The 22,241-nt window shown below is 31.6% G+C and overlaps 1 protein-coding gene across 1 annotated transcript in view; it reads left to right on the plus strand.

The window, feature by feature from the left end:
* The first annotated feature begins 9,000 nt into the window (after nucleotides 1-9,000).
* The window catches only part of LOC128988175 (gamma-aminobutyric acid type B receptor subunit 2-like), a 279,704-nt gene continuing 266,463 nt past the window's right edge, over nucleotides 9,001-22,241 (plus strand). The window contains exon 1 of the mRNA XM_054409413.1: nucleotides 9,001-9,055. The gene's annotated coding sequence lies outside the window, so the exon portion shown is untranslated. The remainder of the gene's footprint in view (nucleotides 9,056-22,241) is intronic.

Consider the following 22,241-nt stretch of genomic DNA (forward strand, 5'->3'; position numbering starts at 1 on the left):
CCATTGGCTGTATTAGTTAACGAACACCAGTGTCTAAGGAACATGTCAGAGTTAGCCACTAACAAAACTACAAGTCCGCACTACTCATCTCCATTCATACTTGGCTTAACATACCAACAGTATGGCCGACATTTCAGAATAAATTATTACAGTAGACTGTGTTTGTAAGTATTTGAATGTTTTCGTGATTTATAAGGAATTGTAAAGCTAATATTTTATTTTACTAAAACTTAACCTCTAAAACTTTTGTTTGGCAATGTTTTATATGAATATTGTCTAATTATTGTAATAACCATTTACATGTACATTATATTTCCAATTAAATAATTCATTAAATCAGCTTTAAAAAAACACAACGATTTTAATGAGTTACTTAAAACAGTTCCTAATTAACCATTACGACTTATTCCATTAAAATCTGGCCAAGAGTAATCACTGCACTTAAGATCACAGAAATGATTACTCCGATTTAAATTGGAATAATTGCTCAATTCCGTCCAAGTTTTCTGACACTAACTGCTCTCAAATGCTTCAAATGTTGTAAAAAGTCAGTAATAAAGCAAAGTGAAGCCTCATAATTAAACAATTACTTCATCCTTGATCCGAGGAAAGTATAACTAAAATTAAACTTGTAAGGTTTTCAAATGCCAAGACTCCGCAAATTGTATAGGAAATCTATTATATTATTTAAGTGATACAATCAAATTTTATGTAAACGGTTAAGGCCATTTATCAAGTAAAAATATAGGCATATGGCATATCAAAATTAAGCTCAGAGTGTGTAGATTTGCCGAAAAGTATTGATATGGACGAACTCCCTAAGGGCTCTGCCCCACAGGCTGATTTCCAAAGGGCTACGCCTTGCATGTTTTGGAAGTTAAAGTTATTCAATTAATTTATTGAACAACAGCTGGCAAATGCAATTGACAATATAGTTTTCCTACAGTTACCTAACAATGTACATGTTCTCTCACTGATTTGAGAAAGCAAAGTGGCCAATTCGCTCATCAGTGAGACAATGTTAACATTGCCTCACTCTAATTACTTTGTCTCACTCCAGATTTGCAACGTGAAGGCACGAAATAGTGAGCGCGTAACATGCAGGCAACGTCGTATGCGCGCGAAATACGTTGGCAGCACTGGTTGTAAATCAGCTGGTCAGCTGTTGTACTGTTGTATTTGTTACTTCACATTAAATGTTATATTAAAAGTTCAATTCTGTGTAAAAATAGGTTATGTTTCTTCACCAATTTATTTGTTTTATGGTAACTGTAGGAAAAGTATAATGTGCAACTCGAGTTCAAAGTACAATTGCCTCACTCGAGAAACCATTCCTCACTCGCCTACGGCTCGTGAGTAAGGATTTCTCTCGAGTGAGTCAATTGCTCACTTTTCTCACTAGTTGCACAAATAACTATTGTTTGTTTAGATTTTTGTTTACTTATTTTATTATTTAGTTTTGTGTTCTTAAAACAGGTTCGGTGAGTGGACAGCATCGATCTCTAGAGATCAATGGTGGACAGTGAAGCTTTTTCTAGCTGTTTGATACAAGTGGGTAATCATCCACTTTAATCAAAGATGATCGAAACACGATGAATATGAGATTAACAAACCGTGTATGTTGTTAGTTCCAAGAGTTTGTCACCGATCTTTAACAGGTTGTAATTTCATTGAAAAGTATTAAAGTATTGCAGACGTCGTGGAGGAGAGCGGCTAGTTCAGGTACAACCGTACCCACCTCGGCCACCTCAGGACGTAAGGTATGAAGGTTCCACTGCTTTTAACATCCTTTAAGACGACATTTTCGCAAGCTTGGGCCCTTTAAGTGAAATATAAAGTCGAAGTTGATTAAATTAATTTAATGGGGGCTTCTGTACACACGTGAATTTGCGGGTAGAACCTCTTGTAATTATTTAAAAGTCTTCTGTATTTTGCCTTATAGTTTATTTATTGTTCACACTTACACCATTGGATACATAAGTGAACAACCTATAACATAATATTGTGAACTTAAGTGCAGTTTCTACTGCTACACATTCTATATTTTAAAACAAATAGTTAATTTCATCATTAAATCCAATTACGTCAAAGATATACTCTTTACTAACAAGATAAATAATTACCACTTGTGTCGTATGCATGTATTGTGCATACAACACAAGTACATTCTATACATTTTTTAATTACTTTGGTCATGATTTTATATAGTCATGGTTTAGTGATTTATAACGAAAATTCATGGTATTTGTTAATGCAGAGTTGAGTATTTCATAAATTATTGACTATAGCAATAATTATTGCTATTTTACCCTATAGAGTGTACAAATTTTGTAAAAATGCAGGCTATAAAAAAATACATTAAACTTAACTTCCAAAATTTTCCCCAGTGTTTTTTGTACGACATATGATGCGAACTGACATTAAAGTCTGAAAATTTCATAAGGTGATCTGTCAAAAGTGATCAATGAATTCTAAAATTTAAATTTGTACGTAACAGTTTATTTAATTGTCCAGACTAGTTATGTAATAGGATGTGAGCTTAGTGGTAAAGCGCGTGGCTTCGGAGCCCGAGGTCCCGGATTCAAATTTCCGCCAATCTCTAATAGATTGTATCCATATGATAATGCCACGACCCTTTTGGGACTAGCCTAAAAATAAAAATACTATATATTATACTAATATATTATATGAAATAGATCTGGGCTAGAACCTACTATCCTGGAATGTGTAGGTGGGATATAAAATTTGTCAATATACTATTTATGATGATACTTACATAACCAATGGAAAATATTCCGAATATTATTTACCAATACTAATAACAAGCAAATAAAAAAAATCTAATAAACTATACGCCCTGCCAAAAAGTACTATACAAAGCACAACAAATTACAAAACTCCGATAAGGTTTGACAGCACAGAGTTTTAACTAACCTGAAGGATCTACTTAGTTAAAAGGGTGCTATAAGTATGCAAAACCAAGAATGTGTCAGTTAGCCCTGCTGAGGTTTACAGCAAAGCATAAAACGCTTGAGAAACCTATCATTTTATAGAGAGGATAATCGAACTATTTAAGATGTTTTCGATATTATTTACAGAGTATTGCCACAAATTCTTCACTCACCTACCGTTTCGTAAAAAAGGTACATAATTTTACATCAACTAATTACTTACCTTGGCGAGTCAGTAGCATACGGAATATGCATCCATTGCAGTGAGAGGTCTTGGGTCCGCTTCCTGCTCAATGCAGACTGGAAAATGCAAGGTTAAAAATACCCCCGCCACAGCAAACCTGCAGTCTAAGTGAAATTCAATTTGCCTGATTTTCACTTAAATATCTCTTAAACAGTGTCATATTTACTCCCTATTTAAATTGCATTTTGCCAGTTTTAAATTTAATAATTTTTGAATTTTCTCCGTAACTAATAATTGAACAAATAAATTTTAATATACTAAATTATTTGTTTTTTCAAGCTCCTCAAAATGGTTTACATAAATTTGAAAGCTTTATATTTTAAAGGCAAAAAACAGGGTCCTTGGGAACATCAATACGAAAAATAAAATTGGTACCGGGTCTGGCCACGTCACGGCAATTATTCTTTGTATGGGAAAATCGCTAACAAGTTACCAACCAATAACATTTTTTGTCTGCTACAGCTGACAATGTAAGCTCGTTCTATAATAATTTCTTTATCGATTATAAACTGTTTTGACGCATCCATGCTATTGACCTGATTAATTTATGATTTTTATGATTTTATGATTTTTAATTTTAAGCCAACAAAAGTTGGTAACTATCACAGCGTAAGAGAAGTCTACAATAAATGGAGCTTGACAAGTCCAATAAAATACCGCTATGTTTTGAGCTTGATTCTCTGTACACATTAGAACTGTTTAAACTCATGGTTATTGGAGATAGCTTTCCTGTAGAAGAGTTCTTGGAAAGATAATGTCTCTTTGAATCGTTTTAGTTCTATTATGGTAATTATTTAATTAGATCAGTTAACATTTTAAATGTAAATGTATGGTTACAATACACTTTTACAATAAAAAAAAACTAAGAAAACAAATAAACGCAGCTCCCAGAAAGATCTTATTTTAATAAAATCTTGAATTTCCAATGTCGGACTGAAATTATAGGTCGGTCTTAATCAAATTTAACTGACCATTTTTTTCTCCACTGAACATTTTCATTTCCATTGAACATTTCTCCTTTTAACAGATTAGTTCCTAATTTTTACGGTGAAGTAAACTCTCGAGCTGAGTTTAATTAGAAATTAGTTAATTTGGATATTTTCATATCGGGATTATATACATTTGAAAGTGAACGTAAATGAGAAAAGCACTTATTGGTGTGGAGTAAACTGTAGCTATAACGCAACTCTGACATTTTTTAATTGTAAGGCTAGGATAGTACATATTTAAAAAGATGTCTATGTCTTCATGCTTCGGCACAATATACTTTTCTAAAAGAAATGTTCAAAAATTGTGTTTATCAATTCGTATAACCACCATAATATGTGTTTACTTAATATTGTGTGTGTTTTTTTACAGAATACGGAATAGTTAGTTATAACACATTTTATTAGACATCCTATTACTATAAAAGTATCACTTCATTACTATTTTGAAATGGTTACCTCTAGGATCACGTATAAAGCAATGCGTGAAATTTAGTTTGGAGCAAATGCAATTAGTTATGTAGATTCATTACGGATTAAAACCGACAGAATAGAAAACCGATTGAAATTAAACTATACTCAAAACCGGAGATAAACTGTTTGCATTCCTTCTTTGTGTAAGCTGGTGAAAGGTATGGGAATGTTTTGGTCGGATACAATCACGGGAACATTGGAGCCTCCAAGCGAAGCGTTATGTGGTGGAAATATTTCAGGAAATTGCACATCGTTAATTGTGAAGACTTCTACCAATTGAGTGCTCAGTTACGGAAATATTTACATCTTTAGTGAATTGTACAGGATGTTACGTGTGCAAAGAAATATAACCAAGAAATTCAATTTGACGTTACTTCCTACTAGATAAAAAAACAAATAGATTATTCAGTCATTCAAGCATTTGTTAACTGGCAAAGATAACTTAATATATCCTAATATTGTAATCTCTGTATTAAATATACTAACAACACTGTAAACACTTAAAACGGAAATACCGTGAGCCAAACAATAGGAGAAAATTGTTTTAAAAAGGTCAATAAATAAAACCAAAATGTGATTTTAAAAAGTGTATAAAAACGTCAGTGTTTTTCGTTAATTAAAACAGCACATTTTGCTCACATATATTTACATAAATGTTTTATTTTATTTTAATATATTAAGACTTTACAACAAATATAAGTTTATATCAGATTTTAGCACTTTAGATATTTACAATTTTTACAATATGTAAAAAAAAAAATAAAAAACAACTTAAAGATAACCTAGGTCTATGTGTTAGCCTTTGCCTTTGCCGTTACAGATTTATCATCACCTAATGTTCTAGACGTACATAATTGAATTTGCTTGGTTAACAGAAACATAATTAATATACTTAGTAAAATAATCTCTTGGTAGGAAGATTGTCACTATTAATTGTGTGCATTGTCAGTGGGAAATACCCTGCACACCTGGTGCTAAATTAATAAATCCTGAGCTTCTTTATTGATTTATGAGTTTACGTGCCAGTAGTTGACCGATAATTTCGATAATTATCTTCACGTTGAAATAAATTTAGCCGATTTCACAGTTAAATTATTGAATTTCTTGTTAAAAAATGTTTGTGAGATATTTACAAATTCAATCACTTGTAATGTTGGTAAACGACAACCGCTTAAAATGCTTATAACTTTTTTCCGTAAAAAAAATAATAATAATAATGAGCTGGTGGCTGAGTTGGTAGTAGGACGGTTTGTGAAACCAAGGAACACGTCCAAGCGCCTACACTTTCTGGTTTCTTGCTTTTTACATTTTCTTCTTATTCAAATTATGTGCAGAAACATAATTTTCGTTTAAATTTTCAAATCATTTTTGGTGGAAATATCTATTTCGTGTTACCCTGAACCCAAAAAAGTAGTTTTCGAAGTGATGTCTGTCTATGTGTATATTTATGTACTATGTCTGTACTATGTAAATGTCTATGTGTATATTTATTTACTAACACAAACAACTGTATGTGTAGGCTAAATAAAAAGAGCTACGGACTACACCTGTCGTTTGTAATTTGGTATTTAGGTACTAATCCATGGTCTCTCCAGCCGTTTTTTTTATACTTTTTTGAACTTTTTATTTAACGGCAATTTTTTCATAAAACCTATAAAATAACTGAATTATCGAATTTTCTCGAAAATGGCCCGAACGACTTGGATAAAATTCAGTATTTTATAGTATTTTAATTTCTAAACAAGATGTTACCACTACCATTGTTGTATAGATTATGGTTCAAAGGTTATTGTAACTTATGTTATTTTCCCTATAAAAACCCATAAAATAACCTAAAATTAGATTTTCAAAAAACACTGTTTTGATTAAAATTAGTATTTATAGCCCTTATAATTCTAAACTAAATCGTGCAACCCTTTATTGCTGTATTGATTACCGTTCGCAAGTGATAAAAATATGATATTCCTAATATAGCGTATTTAACCTAACCAAATTTAATTTAATTTAATTTAAACCACAAACGATATAGCCTAATAAAGAAAATATAAAAATACAGATTTCCAGCAGAGAATGTATAATTTGTTATACCGATGGTTTTTGCACATCTCCATTTTATTGGTTTCACTACATGAATTGTTCCATTAAAGCGTCTTTTGTTGGTAAAAACTCCATTGGGATACATTTTGGTCAGGGTTTACTATTGTGGAAGCTTAAAACGTTAAAATTCATTTTTGGATAGCCACCATATTCTATAGGATATTTATTAAAAAAAAGATCAGTTGCAAATTATTTTAATTGATTACCCCACAGAGTACGTGTTGTTTCTTTTAAATGTTTGTGTTATATTTCAAAGTTAACTTTTTTTTATTTTGCAATTTAAATTATTATGTTAATAAAACGTTACTATTTTATCCATGGTACTTCAGGAAGTGTTTTTCTACTTACGATCATTTTTACATATTTAAAGTCCGTTGTAAAACCAAAATTGAATTGAATTGGATTGAGAAAGTTGTGTATAATGGCTTCACGCTATAATGGATGAAAAGATATTACAAAGCTACAATATTTACTGATTTAATTAATTATTAATCTTATACATAATAATTATGTCATGATAAATAATTGCAACAATACTAAACCAGCTTAAATAATAGTAGTTAAGGTGTACCTTTGACGAAAACTTTCGAGATGCTGTAGCCTGTGATGTTGTCAGTCATAATAATTAATAATACTAGTCATCATCCAACTATGTAATTCATATTTTGGGCTCATATAAGTCTTACAATTTCAGGATACAAAATTTTACTTTATAATGGTCGTGAAAAAAAGTACTTGAGAGTTGTATAGACTAGCCTGTGCATACGTTTTTAACGTTTGATTAAGACTGGGGCTAATATGTTGTTTAGGTTCAAAATTTGGTAAATTTTCTTTGCTGAAAGTACGGTTTTAGTGTAATATGTTCTTGAGACCCTGGTTCCTCTAGAGACGTTAAACTCCTTCAATAATAATAGTAATAAAAAGTGTTTTTTCACATTACATTTATTTATGATCAGATGAAAGAAATCTCATAAGGAAAACGCACAGCTAGACATTAATACAATTCATGTTGTCCAACTAACCAAGGTTCTCAAGTTAGTTTTGCGCCATAACCTTGGTTTCTCAAGACCAAAACTTTAACATACGACTATAAACTTCCTGACCAACATAACCAGAAAGCTTTTAGCTAATGACTCAAGTAAATACTTTAAGGAAACAAGTAATCTCGCACCGGATTATGGCGTTGTCGTAAAATAACAGTTCTTAACTGTAAAACCACCGTTTGTGTAGCCCGGTTTTGTAAAAGGGAACATTTTCATAACCTATAATGTTGTGCTGAACACTTAGTATGTTTATTTCCTTTTTTTCATCGACAGACTATGGATAATCATAAAGGAAAAATTTTGTACGGGTTATACAATCTACTCTGGCCTATGTACAGCTAGAATCATAGGAGTAGATGAATGAATTAGTGAAATTCTTGATTTCAGTACAGAGTACTAAGTACAATTGATGCATTAATTTTTTTTAAATAATACTATGTTTTTATATGCGACGAAACATATGCAAACACACTGATGAAAAAATTAATAGTAATATATCTTATATTTTTGACTAAATTGTGAAATCAAAGATTCATTTTTGATCTGTGAATTTCATTGTATTGTAATTGTTGTTTACCAACAATGGATTAAAAACGATATAACATTTTGCTGTAGTTTTCAGATAGTTTTTAATTGTTGATGAATAATGTTGTTCAATACCATCTGCTCGTGTATAGTTTTGAATAATTTGGAAGTCTGATCGTTCCTACAAATAGGCCTACACGAAACTGAGTTTTTCTGGTGTTAAGTTTCTAGAAAAATTACAATACCCTAAAAAAATGTAACTTCAAAACACAGGACATATCTCACTATTATATTTTCAGACGATTTTCCAAGAACAATTTTTCTTTTAAGAAATTACCGTCTCACTTCTTGTCGTCAGAAAAAAAACCTAAAAAACCACGAATATTGTCAGGGACGGTAAACATAATACAAAAAATTACATGATTACAAGTAATTACGGACAAAAAATGTATCCCCGGTGTTATTCCAATAATTTAGACGGCTGATTTATTTTCGAGGACATTTTTAACTCGAAATTAAATACAAGTTTTGAATGATATTACTGGAAAGTGGAAACGTGCAACAATACTTCCCCGGGCTGAGCTGGGTACAACAATGGGGTTGGTTTGAAGGGGGTACATAAGGGGGGGAAGAGGTGACCTACCCCTCTATTTCTCAGTGTAAGCGTAACCGCGGGTGAGCACGGAACGACGACACTTTATGGAATATGTGACATCTTAAGGCCGAAAATTACAAGTAAGAAACAAAAAGAGATATGACTATTTTTTTATTTCAATGTCTTTTTGAAAAATGTTAATAATTTGTAAATAATATTAGTGTTAGAAAATCATTCAGTTAACTGCCCATAAAATCTTGATTGATATTAACATAAAAAATATATTTTGAAATCTCATCTTAGGGTGAAAATGCTATTATGGTGTTTCTTCTTTCAAATTATAATTCAATACAATGATAAGTTACACAAACTAATGATTTTCGCTTTATTATTTAATATATTTTTGTCGTAATCCTATTTTTATTTTTGTCTAATGTAATTAACGAATTGTAAAGTATAACTAGCATTTATTTATTTATTATTTATTTTCCAAAATTACGACTTGCATTTGCTCGGGTTATTTATTTGAAAAGTATAATATAAAATGACTGAATCTAAGAACTAAACGGAAGTTTAGCTTGAAGGATAGAAGTAAGTAAAGAGATTATAAAATCTCGCAAACTTCACCCTAATGAGAATTTATTAGACAGAGATTGCTAAAGATAACAAGATTTCCCTGAAGATCAATTAGGGCTTGCAAAAATCACTTCCGTAATGAAATAATGAAACATGTTTCAACAATTATATTACTAGATAACGTTAAAAACCCATATTTCGCCTAATATTGCTTAAGCTTTTATGTATGCTACCAAAATGTATGCTACTAGTTCTTAAATCTTTTTTGCTTTTTAATTTTTTACTCGAAAACTGTATAATACAGTAACCTAAATTAATATAACTACAAACTTGTAAATTTAAAACGAAACTTTTTACTTATGTATTGTATACCTTTCTATTCAAAATATGGTGGTGTATGTTACAATGTTATGACTATCGGTTAAACTCATACAATTTATTTATATTGGCCTACTAAACAATACTAACTACTACTAATACTATACTAATTGGAGAAATATTTAAACCAATTATACATATAGTATAGATCGATGTATATCTAAATTATTGTAAATTTCTGTATTAAGTAATATTAATACAATACACATAAATGTATTTAATTTAAATGATTGTTACTATTATTCTTCATGTTCATTACAATTCTCTACTTAATATTTTGTATACCGTTATTTTATACATGTATATCGGTACTTTAAAAAACCATAATATTTACACATCCAAATGTAATTTTAACACACCTATTTATGTCAGTACAGTTTATTTTATTTATTTGTTTTTCACAGCCACTAGATATTTTCTAATACTCCACAAAAATATTTAAGAGCTAAATAAAAAGGTTTAACGTTATATCAAAAAGTGTAAAAGGTGTAAAATAATTCCACCGTTGTTTCGAGTAGAAAATGCGCCGTAAAGGAGTGAGCTTTTTCGGCCCACTGCTGTCAAAAACTATGTTTCATCGTTAATTTGATTACAAGCTACCGACTGCTGCGAGACATATAAAACCGAGGGTTTTGCGAAACATAAAATGCAGTTTTTTGTAGTCTTCTGTATATTCTAACATTATTATATATACAGATTGTTTAGCCACACAAAACTATAATTATGTTTATTTGTATAGCAATGTTTACTTTTATATCCTGTGAATGGTCTATAAAACTGTTTGAAAACTTAAACCACTCAATCACTTAAATGGATTATAGTAAATGATACTTTTGTATATTTATCTTTTAATTATTATTTATAATGTTTACATAGTTTTGCATTTAACATGCAATATTTTTAGTTTGACAAATTGTAAGGTTTAGTAATATTGAATAATTAAAATATTGGGTTTGTTCGACGGTGAAAAATAATAATTTAAATGTAATAAAACCAATGTATTAATCCTCACTGTTGTGTGAGAGTATGACAGAATTTAATTATTTAAGATTACAAGGATTTCTGGCTCCTACATTGCAAGTCAAATACAGTCCTGAACCTAATACATTAGTTGCTTGACTATACAACAAAATAATATAAATATTTTTGCCTTTGGTCTGGCTCTAACACACATTTGGGCTTTTGGAATATTAAAACATGAGGTTGTTGGTTATTGTTAGTCTTTTATAGGTTGTCTTCTTATTGGAAATACATAAAAGCTTTGCTCAATTAATTTGCTCTTAATTAATTTCAGTGTTTTTCTCAATATATTTAACAAAGTCTATCCCCCTAACTGTTCTTAGTTACTCTAGTATGTTCAGCCTAAAGACATCTTCAGTTTTGTACAAAGGAAATAATAGCAGGACTTCTACACAAATTTTACTTCCTAATAATTATTATTGTCGTCTGAATTTGTTATTAAATAATTAACAAATAATACAACTTCGTACAAGTAGATGTATGTATTGATCTTAAGGACATAAAAATATTGACAAGTCCTTCCCATTTAAGATATAACGAATAAAAAAATTCCATCGAATATTAAATTATAATTTTTAGGGATCTGCAATTTCTTTGATTTGTTCTGATTGGTTGGTCATTCTCTGCACGTATGGGACAGAGTTTGATAAGGTAGTAAAATATATTGAGCGAGTCTTAGAAGAACTTTGGAAAGTGTTATAAATCTACCGACATCGGTTCTAGCCTAAGATAGTTATTAATGGGTATTAATTATCTTGGTGATTGCAGTTTCTTGTGTGGACTGTATTATTGTGTTGTACGTTGTAAAAAAGGTAACAATAAAGATTAAACGAATTAAAGTATTTTTACGTATAAGATTATAAAAATGAAAGCATGGGGCATACTAAATAATCCCCCATTTCTTATTTATTCCACATATGTTTGCGTCTTTTAAGGATTTGAATAGCTTATATTTCCATTTCCCTGCAGCAAAAAGTTTTCTTCTCGACGAAAGAATCTTTGGGCGATTTAGCAAAGTAAACACACACAAAGTACATTCTTGACAACGGATTTTAGACAGAGTCTCTTTAGTATTTTCTCTTGGCGAGGAAAACTTACCATGTAAAGTCCACCAACGTCAAAAAAATACCAAATGTTTCGGTTGAAGATTTCAGGTGGATTTTAATAGAGCATATAACAAATATTCAAACCATGATATTCCATAAACTCACAAGCACACTTCTTTAAACAATTTTATCTCCTAATGATTTTCAACGTAAATGTCACACATCACGTGATGGTCACAGCATCACGATTTGTGAATCTAAATGATGGAAAAAATAAAATAGCTATAACTATAATATGTTAAAATAGAACGATATAAAAGTCACATAGGTCAAAACTAGGAAAAAATATGGGAACGTCATTTATATTTATTTATGGTCACTACACAAATTACCTTCAAGGTTCTAAGGATAGCAAATTTTTATTATCAATTATGTACGAGTCATCTAAATCCATTCTTTAATTTACATTATTTACATCCAGACTTTTACTATTCACATACTACAGTACCTACATAAAGTAAATCACTATCTTAATAGTGTATATTTAGAAAAAAAAGCCGTTTAGAAAACTCATACACTCATTTGGCACTAAAGTTGATATCAATCCTCACCCACAGTGTTAGTCTGGTATGTATATTCATTTGAGATGGGGACTCCACCTAGGTGTGTATTTTAACCCAAATATGAGTATGAGTGTAGAATGGAGTGTGATGCCTTATGTAGATTTTTACTGACTAAGATCAGCTGTTTCATCAGGCAAGACCTATTGAAAGTCCAACGATCCAGGACATAAAGTACATGTGTACTTTTGATATAAGATAACTTGAGTCTACTTAAAGTGTAAATAAGTTCTTCACATTTTTTGAAGCGATACCACTTTGAGACATTGTTTGACATTTATCCTACGAAAGGTCGTTGGATTTTCACTTAATGGGCCTTTTAAGACTACAAACACTTAACGGAGTCAGAGTAAAGTCAAACAACCCATTAACGTACCTGATGTTTTCCTCTAGCAATGGATCACGTAAGTACTTTCCTGAATACCACACTTATATTTTTCTAGGGTAGGAACTTATGAATTGATACATTGCAAAATTCCATTAATTACTACCAAAGTACTCGTCTTTCCTATGGGGTTAGCGTATAAGTGTAACGTGCATTGCGGTTATGCTATTGAAAACATAGCAGCTATCGCTGAGTAAGAACCCTTAGGATTTATGAAATAGGTAGTCTAAAAGTAAAGTACCTTATAACCTAGAATTCGTAAAAATATTTCTATAAAATTCTTTCTTTGGAAGAAAAAACATGTAGGCCTATACTCTACAATCGTAAACAAAAAATATCAAAATTATAAAAATATGCAATTTTTTAATTTTGCTAACATGCAAATATCTATTGATACAACAATTTGCGTAATGATAATTTCAAAAAATTCAGAGACAGAGCCTAGATTATTACAAACAAAAACTATAGAATCTAGCTTGTTTCCTTAATTAATGTCAATAATTGTCTTAAATTAAATAAACCCTGCTAAATGGTGTTGCTGAATAATATATTTCATTTTCTCAAGCCAGCTGTGTGGTATTGGAAAACAAAATCAATTTTTCGCCACACTATGATGCTATTAGCTGTTTTACATACGTTAATTAGAGGCTGAAAGTTACGTTTTGCTGGCCATGCCAGCTGTCATCATCATTTGGGGACCAGGCAGGTTTATACATCCCTAGGGTCGCAAAATCAGCTGCCCACTTCCATACACAAACAGTAACCATAGCAATTGCAATAGAATTGTTATATTTTCTTCGTTGCCTAGCAACAGTTTATTATTATTTTTGCTGATTCCTGTAATTACTTCTTCACATAATTTTAAAGTTGCGTTGACTATTAGTCAATAATCAGTGCATTAATTATTATTGTGAATAGTCGTAGTGTGGTGAAAAATAGTGTTCGTATCACGGACCAAAAATGACCTCAGTTTCGGCCCTAGGTACGAAATATACTATTACAGAACTGTTTATATTGAGATGTCATAGCAAATGTAAACAGAGTGTTCTCATTGCAGCCATAGTGTCCAATTAATAGTTACTTTTAAAATCCTTAACTCCAAGCTTTAAATGCCAAGGAGGCAAAGCCCAAAATCAGTACCAAAATTCCTATACAGATCCTTGGGATAGTTTATGTATTTTTGTAAAATTTTAGCCCTGTTTATTAGTTTTTACGTGTTTGAGTAACACACACAAACACACCAAGACAGACACTCTTAGATTTTTATATAATAATATAGACTTAGTCTTTAGCCAAAAGATTTTTCGGTAGTTTTAATTGTTGGATACAAATAGATTGAAAGATTATTAGCTGTAAAGTATCAAACCAAATAAATATTTGAAACCCACTCACTGCGTTGATCATTTACTAAGGTTATCATTCTGCACATCAAGGATGAGAGTTTACCCATAACAACTGAACATTAATCGCCTACTTTAAGTTTATCTTAAGTTTTGAGTGTAACTACTTATAAGTTTCACGAGTGTTCAGACTTCAAAGGTTTTCATGGCTGGAAGGTTTTATTACTCTGAAACAGAATGTTCCACCTTGTATAAATTATTCAGTTCAGTTTATTTATCCATGCAGAACTAAACCATTTTGTATAAAAGACAGTAACAAAGTTAGCTGGTGATTACCTAATGATATATAATATTTGTTATTGGATGTGATACGAGTGAAACGTTTTCAATTCATCTGTTACTCTCCATATTGAATGGTATGGGTTATTAATTAAAGCGTATTACATGATCCATTACCGTATTGTTTTATTTGTTATAGTTAGCATTTATTAATGTATATTACAAAACGTGAGACTTGAGCTACAAAGAGCTGTTCTTTCAAATCAGAGGTCATAATTTCCACCTTTAAACCAGGCCACAAAATTATTTCCTCTTCAAAAAAAGAAAAATGTCGATAAAAGTAAAAAAGAACAATAATATTAAAGCAAAGTATCGATTTAAAAATTAAGTTGTACTGGAGTTTCACGTTTTATAGCATACTTAAATTGATAAACTTGTGTTAAGTACCATAAAATGGGCCATTAAAATATATATATATAAAGAATGCAATTTATGTAAATAACCACATACAACTTGGAAAACATTAGATGGACGATTTCCACAGGGGATTTTCCCACTGCAGGATAAGTTCATCGATTTAGCCCTCGGACATGTAAGAGTTATATTGTTCAGGGCGGGGCTACTCAAGTAGACTGACAAGAAGGTTACGTAATTGCCTTGTTTTCCTCGATTCTCAGTTAAGAAATGCACTTTGATAAATTAGCTGTTTGGAAAACTATTACAGTTAAGTTTTAGATAGTTTTATGTCCCACATTCACATTCTATTGCGCTAGGATCTTGCCCAGAACTGTTTAACGCATTACTTCAGGCTAGATACAGAGGGTTGCAGCATTATCACATAGATAAAATTCATTGGTGATTAGTAGGATTTGAACACAGGAACTTGGTCTCCGAAGCCCCGAGCTTTACAACTAGACCAGCTCGCACCCCAGACAATAATAAAGATACGGTAATAAACAATAATAAACGTACTAGACGAACCAAATTTGCTCAAACGAGTACGTTTACCCATCTCCAACATAATATTTAATTATTAGTGAAATATGCTCATGATAGAAAACTAAAATACAAACTTAGACGAAACGATTAAGTCATACTCGTATTTTGAACTGGGCACCACAGCGTAGGCTATTTCGTTGTTGAAATATTAGAAAAAACAAAAGTTTTAAATTTTCCTATTTTGTTGGATAAAAATGTTTTAATTGAGTGAAATAGCAATGAGTAAATACATTATATACAGTATTTAACGAATGGCGGGTGCTAAGGGCAAATGCAGTTTTCTTTCTCATAGAGTAGGGCGTCCCGTTCCCTAATCATACTGAAAGAGCTATATTGCGTCATACAGAATACTATATATCCCCTATATACGTCCCTATCAACGTGTCAAAGTATAAAATCTAAATAAAAACTAAATTGGAATAGCTACTCACTAAGTTCTCTTTGAGCGAAAACATCTGGCCCATATGGCTGGGACGTGTTGTAGTGTTCAAAGTCAAGGGTGTGTCTGACCTATTCCTCAATCTTAGTTGACTATTTATAATAGACTTCAAGTGCATAACAAGTTGAATGTTAACGTAAAATGTTTATGCGATGATAAAAATCAATCACTTTTGTTGCCACCTTAGTATATATACAACAGATTATATACAGGTTTATTGTTGTCGATATAGTGAAAGATAGATTAGGTACCTCAGCTGTGTAACGAACTACAAATACACAAAACGCTACAAACTTTCCTCCACAACTCTACTTATTTTAGCTAAGGTTCAACGCTTTTAAAACTCTTGAAGGGTAAAAATTTTATTTTCTCTTGCAGAGAAACAACTATTTTACTTCTATGGAGCAATCGCAATGAAACTTTTCACTAAAAGCGTTGTGTTTTGCACTTTGGGTCGAATTACGGGTGGTGTAAATATATATTATATAGTCTAATTAACTATATAATAACGTATGTTGAAAACCTTATAAACTCAATATAAAATTACAATTTTAATATTTTATAATCGAATCATTTAGATTCAGGGTGACTTTTAAACATAAATTTGTTTTGCCAAAAGTCATTTTATGAGTCGTCTTCTATTAAGATAAAACGGAAATTGTATTTCTTAATTTTAAATTAAAATTAGGTCTTTAATGCTAGTTATAAAAAAAACTATGCCACTACTTTTCAATAAAATTACTATTAAAAATAAACAAAAATGAACTTTTTAATATATTTAAAACACATTTAACATAATTATAAACAATATATAAATGCGTTGGGACTACAGTGTAAGCGTCTAAGAAACGTACGTTCGCAAGAAACATTTTTTCCCAATTTTTCTAATGCTAAACTAGTAGATTTTTAATACACTTTCATGTGTTCTATTACACCTTTCACGTTTAAAGTGTTGTCAGACGTATTTCCATTTATTTCCGTACGTGTAAAATAATATTTTAGTCAGAATTGCCATTGACTGTTGTGAGACGGGAGAGATCTGTCTCTAAAGTAATTACATTAAAGACGTCACGGTAAATATTTGATCGTCAGCATAAACGTAACTCCAGCGTAAACGTTATCAAGACGTTAAATACAAATGTCACAGGCATTGTTTTGAATGATGTTTGGGATCATACATAACAATGAAGATATTATAGTGTGTTTGTAATAAACTGCAGTGACAAACTTGTAATAATTGTATTTAAATAAATTAGATTATACTTTTTTTCTCATTGCATTGACCTGATTGTATAACAAAAATAAAACCATAATGATATTTTTATATATAGATTATATTAGGTAATAAGCTATAAGATTATTGATAATAGATAGTGGATAATAAATAATAAATTGTATATTGAAAACTAAATCTATGGATTAATGCATAGATTATACAAATTCAAATTGTAAACCATTCAAATGGGAAAAAAACTCAAGCTCAGATAGACTATAGACTATACTGTAGACTATAGATAAAGGATATACTGAGACGATAAACTAATAGACCATAGACTATAGACTATACACGATAGACTGTAGACTATAAACGATAGACTATGGACTATAGACAAGAGACTAGTACATGATGGACAAAAACCGTTGGACAATAGACGATAGACTATAGACTATTTAAACCACAATAGACTAAAGACTGTAGACTATAGACTATAGACTATAGACTATAGACTATAGACTATGGACTCTAGATTATAGACTATAGACGATAGAATATGGACTGTAGACTATAGACTGTAGACTATAGACTATAGACTATAGACTATAGACAATAGACAATAGACTATAGACTATAGACTATAGACTATAGACTATAGACTATAGACTATAGACTATAGACTATAGACTATAGACTATAGACTATAGACTATAGACTTTAGACTATATACTATAGACTATAGACTATAGACTATAGACTATTGACTATAGATGGACTAAAGACAACAGACTGTAGACGATATACTTTAGACTATAGACTATTGATGGACAATAGACTATAGAATATAGATGGACTATAGACAATAGACTAAAGATGGACTATAGACTATAGATATACTATAGACTATAGACCGTAGACTATAGACTATATACTATAGAAGGACTATGGACTATAGACTGTAGACTATAGACTTTAGACTATAGACTATAGACTACAGACTATGGACTATGGACTATAGACTATTGATGGACTATAGACTATAGACTATTGATGGACTATAGACTATAGACTATAGACTTTAGACTAAAGACTTTACACTATAGACATTAGACTATCGACTACATACTATAGACTATAGACTATATACTATAGACGGACTATGGACTATAGACTGTAGACTATAGACTATAGACTATAGACTATAGACTATAGACTTTAGACTATAGACTATAGACTTTAGACTATAGACTATAGACTATAGACTATAGATGGACTATAGATGGACTATAGACTATAGACTATAGGTGGACTATAGACTATAGACTATAGATGGACTATAGACTATAGACTATAGACTTTAGACTATAGACTATAGACTTTAGACTATAGACTATAGACTATAGACTATAGATGGACTATAGATGGACTATAGACTATATAGATGGACTATAGACTATAGACTATAGACTTTAGACTATAGACTATAGACTTTAGACTATAGACTATAGACTATAGACTATAGATGGACTATAGATGGACTATAGACTATAGACTATAGGTGGTCTATAGACTATAGACTATAGATGGTAGATGATAGTCTATAGACTATAGATGGTAGATGATAGTCTATAGACTATAGACTATAGGTGGACTATAGACTATAGACTATAGAATGTAGACTATAGACTATAGACTATAGATAGACTATAGACTATTGATAGACTATAAACTATTGATAGACTATAGACTATTGACTATAGATGGACTATAGACTATAGATGGTAGATGATAGACTATAGACTATAGACTATAGACTACAGAATATAGACTATAGACATTAGAGTTTTGACTACAGACTATAGACTATAGACTATAGGCTACATACTTCAGACTATAGGCTATATACTTCAGACTTTAGTCAATAGACTATAGACGATAGAATATAGACCATAAACTACAGACTATAGACTATAGGCTTTAGACTATAGACTATAGACGATATACGACAGACGATAGACGATAGATGATAGATTATTGATAATGGATGATAGATTATAGATGATAGATAATAGATAATAGTTTATATATAGTTAAATATATCTTATTTCTAAAATTATCTTATAAATTATACATTATGTTTGGATGATACACTGTTAGATTTAGTATAGTGCTCAAATACAACATCTTTCCATAGCAAAAAAGAGTGTATAATTATATTATGAAATCGTTTATTTTCAATGGTTTCGGAATATATTTGATGGATGAATGAATAAAGAAACACAATAATCAAGAGTTAGCTTTTAGGCACGCGATTGTATTGGAAATACAAAGTTTTCTATGGATATATTAATTTAAGTTTAAAAATGTTTATTGTAACTTACTACATATTACTTTGTAACATAGAGTAGAATTGTCTTCATTTTTCACTAATTTATTAAACACTTAAATCTATCTGAAACAAAACGAAATCATAAATAAGTAAATGTACAAATGAAAAATTATTCCTTCAAGACTCAAATACAGACATTTATTGTATACGATGAAAACTATGGGCTTAAAATACACAGTTAGTTACAAACGGTTGAAGGTAAAGCATGGGTAAAGGTTAAACAACGCATTACTCTTTGAAACGGTAAGTGCTAAGTGCAACACTTTGCTACAGATCGGGGCAGTGACTTCGTGATTTACTGGGAGTCTGTGTATACCGGGGGTTTTGCAGTAGGGTCAAAAGTGATAAGTTTTTTAGACGTGATAACATATCGCAATAGTTGACACAAACCTGTAGGTAATGTGTCACTGCTAGGAAATGTAATAGATTATACAGGGTTAGTACAAATGATGTTCATGATTTCAAATATACATAAAATATAGTTTTATTTGTTATACATAGAAATAAAATGGTTACGACTTTTGAAAAACTCAAAAAGTTTTGACATGATACACAGAACTGTAAATGCTCGATACGGGAACCCCTTGTGGTACGACAGATGTCAATAATGTAGTCAAGCTCTTGCTAGACTTTGAAAAGTGTGTCTTGATCTATTTATTGTTTCGATAGCATTGGTAATCCATTGCTGGATTTGAAGTATGAAATCTAATAATGGTGGTGTGTACGCCTTATCTTAGATGTATCCCCACAAGAAAAAAATACAGGGGGTGATGTCCGGAGATCTTGTAGGCTAGTTCAGGGGTGTGTCATTATTCGGACCACCGAGCTCGTTCCATCTCTCAGGCAGCACATTGTTAAGTTCAGCCCTACTACAAGTAACATTCAAATGCAGCCATTTCTCTTAAATTTCAAGTGTCACTTGCCAATATAGTTTTTACTAGGAGGATCATCATTAAACCTGGTTCTTAAAGTGTCGTTGCACACTAATAACAGATTGGTTAATGTAATATTCCAACTGGCAAAAAGCTTTCCTGCCTTCAAATTAAGCTATTACACAACACTTACAACAATTGACTTGACAAACAGCTGATATGCACCCAATCCAATGTAAATGAAACTTTATGAGTTTTTCTTTCTCATGGTACCAAGTAAAATAGTCTTGAAACAAATTAATCCAGTAATATTTATAATCAATGGGCAGCGTCAATGGGGACAGCGTTATTTCGGAAAAGCAAAACAAGTCGTCTGTTGCTTTCGCCCACTGTATATCGGGTGATTTTGGAGACCAAAGACAGATGAGCCAAGGAGTGGCAGTCATCTTCCGCAATAGGTTTGGTAGACCAACAAAAGCGCAATGTGTGAGCAAAGCTTTGGCTTTACAAAACACTCCGAATGGGGCACTTGTTTATAGTCTTATAACTAAAAATAGATACTGCGAAAAACCTAGTATATCAGACTATGCGGAGGCACATAATCAGCTCATAACAGATTTCAAAAGTAAGAACCTGCAGGAACTGATTTGTTCTCCCCTGGGATGCATACGTGACCAGATTCCTACAAGCGTGTTTGCGAAACATATTGTTCAGTTTCACCGCAGCGCAAAAGTCTCAGTCAAAGTTATTGTGGATGATGAGCGAGCTACCAGACATCTCAGAAGAGGACTAAAACACAATGAGTTTGTGAATCAGCTACGAAAGGATATTGCTGAGGAGCTAAGGAGGTACAACATCTCAACACCACCTACCACCAACATCACAGCAGGGCAGGAGAAGTCACAACCACAGGCATCACCATCGCCACTACCTGCATCCACAACAGTACAGGATGTCGAACAAGCGTCTGCCAGCCCTGAGGAGTCTGCAGAAGAATACAGTGGGGGAGGGATCAGTGAAAAAGTCTCTATCAGTGAAGTGGGGAGTGCAAGCCCTATTGTAGTATTTCCATCCGATAATAACACACGGGACTCCACTTTAAACTCCCCGCTCGTGCTAGGGACGGAAAAAAAATAACGCCGCCCAAAAACATTTTTATCAATAAAAATAACAATAAAATAAAAATATTCCATCAGAACATTCAACATTTAGCAAGCCGCATCGAACCACTAGAAATTATTTTAAACGAAAGTAACCCCGATATAGTAGTTTTAACAGAGCATAAATTAAATCAAAATGAGATATCCAGATTGCATGTAAATAAATTTAAATTACTTTCTCATTACTGCCGCACCACCACGACGGGAGGTGGTGTTGCCATCTTTGCGCGTGGAGCTGTGAAGTGGAGTCCAGTTGTTATTCCTGAAGTGTTATCCTTACATGAAGACAAACAGTTTGAGAGCAGCATGGTTTGTTTTAAGTCCGATACTGAATCATTCTTGTTGGTTGCAGTTTACAGATCACCAATTTCTAAAGTTCCAATTTTTTTAGACAGGCTAAGTAAGCTATTAGATATTGTACTAGCTAGGAATAAATATGTTATAGTGGCTGGTGACATAAATATTAACACATTAGGAAATGATAGGAATGCCACGGATCTAAACTCCGTTCTAGTTAGACATGGAATGCAATATCTGGTTGATTTTCCCACAAGGGTAGTAGGGCCCTCGGAATCTGCAATAGACAACTTTTTGACAAATATTCCCA

Source organism: Macrosteles quadrilineatus, unplaced genomic scaffold (genome assembly GCF_028750875.1).
Source record: "Macrosteles quadrilineatus isolate MER2022 unplaced genomic scaffold, UCM_ALF_1.0 Scaffold_2__2_contigs__length_208266976, whole genome shotgun sequence".
Classification (NCBI taxonomy): domain Eukaryota; kingdom Metazoa; phylum Arthropoda; class Insecta; order Hemiptera; family Cicadellidae; genus Macrosteles; species Macrosteles quadrilineatus.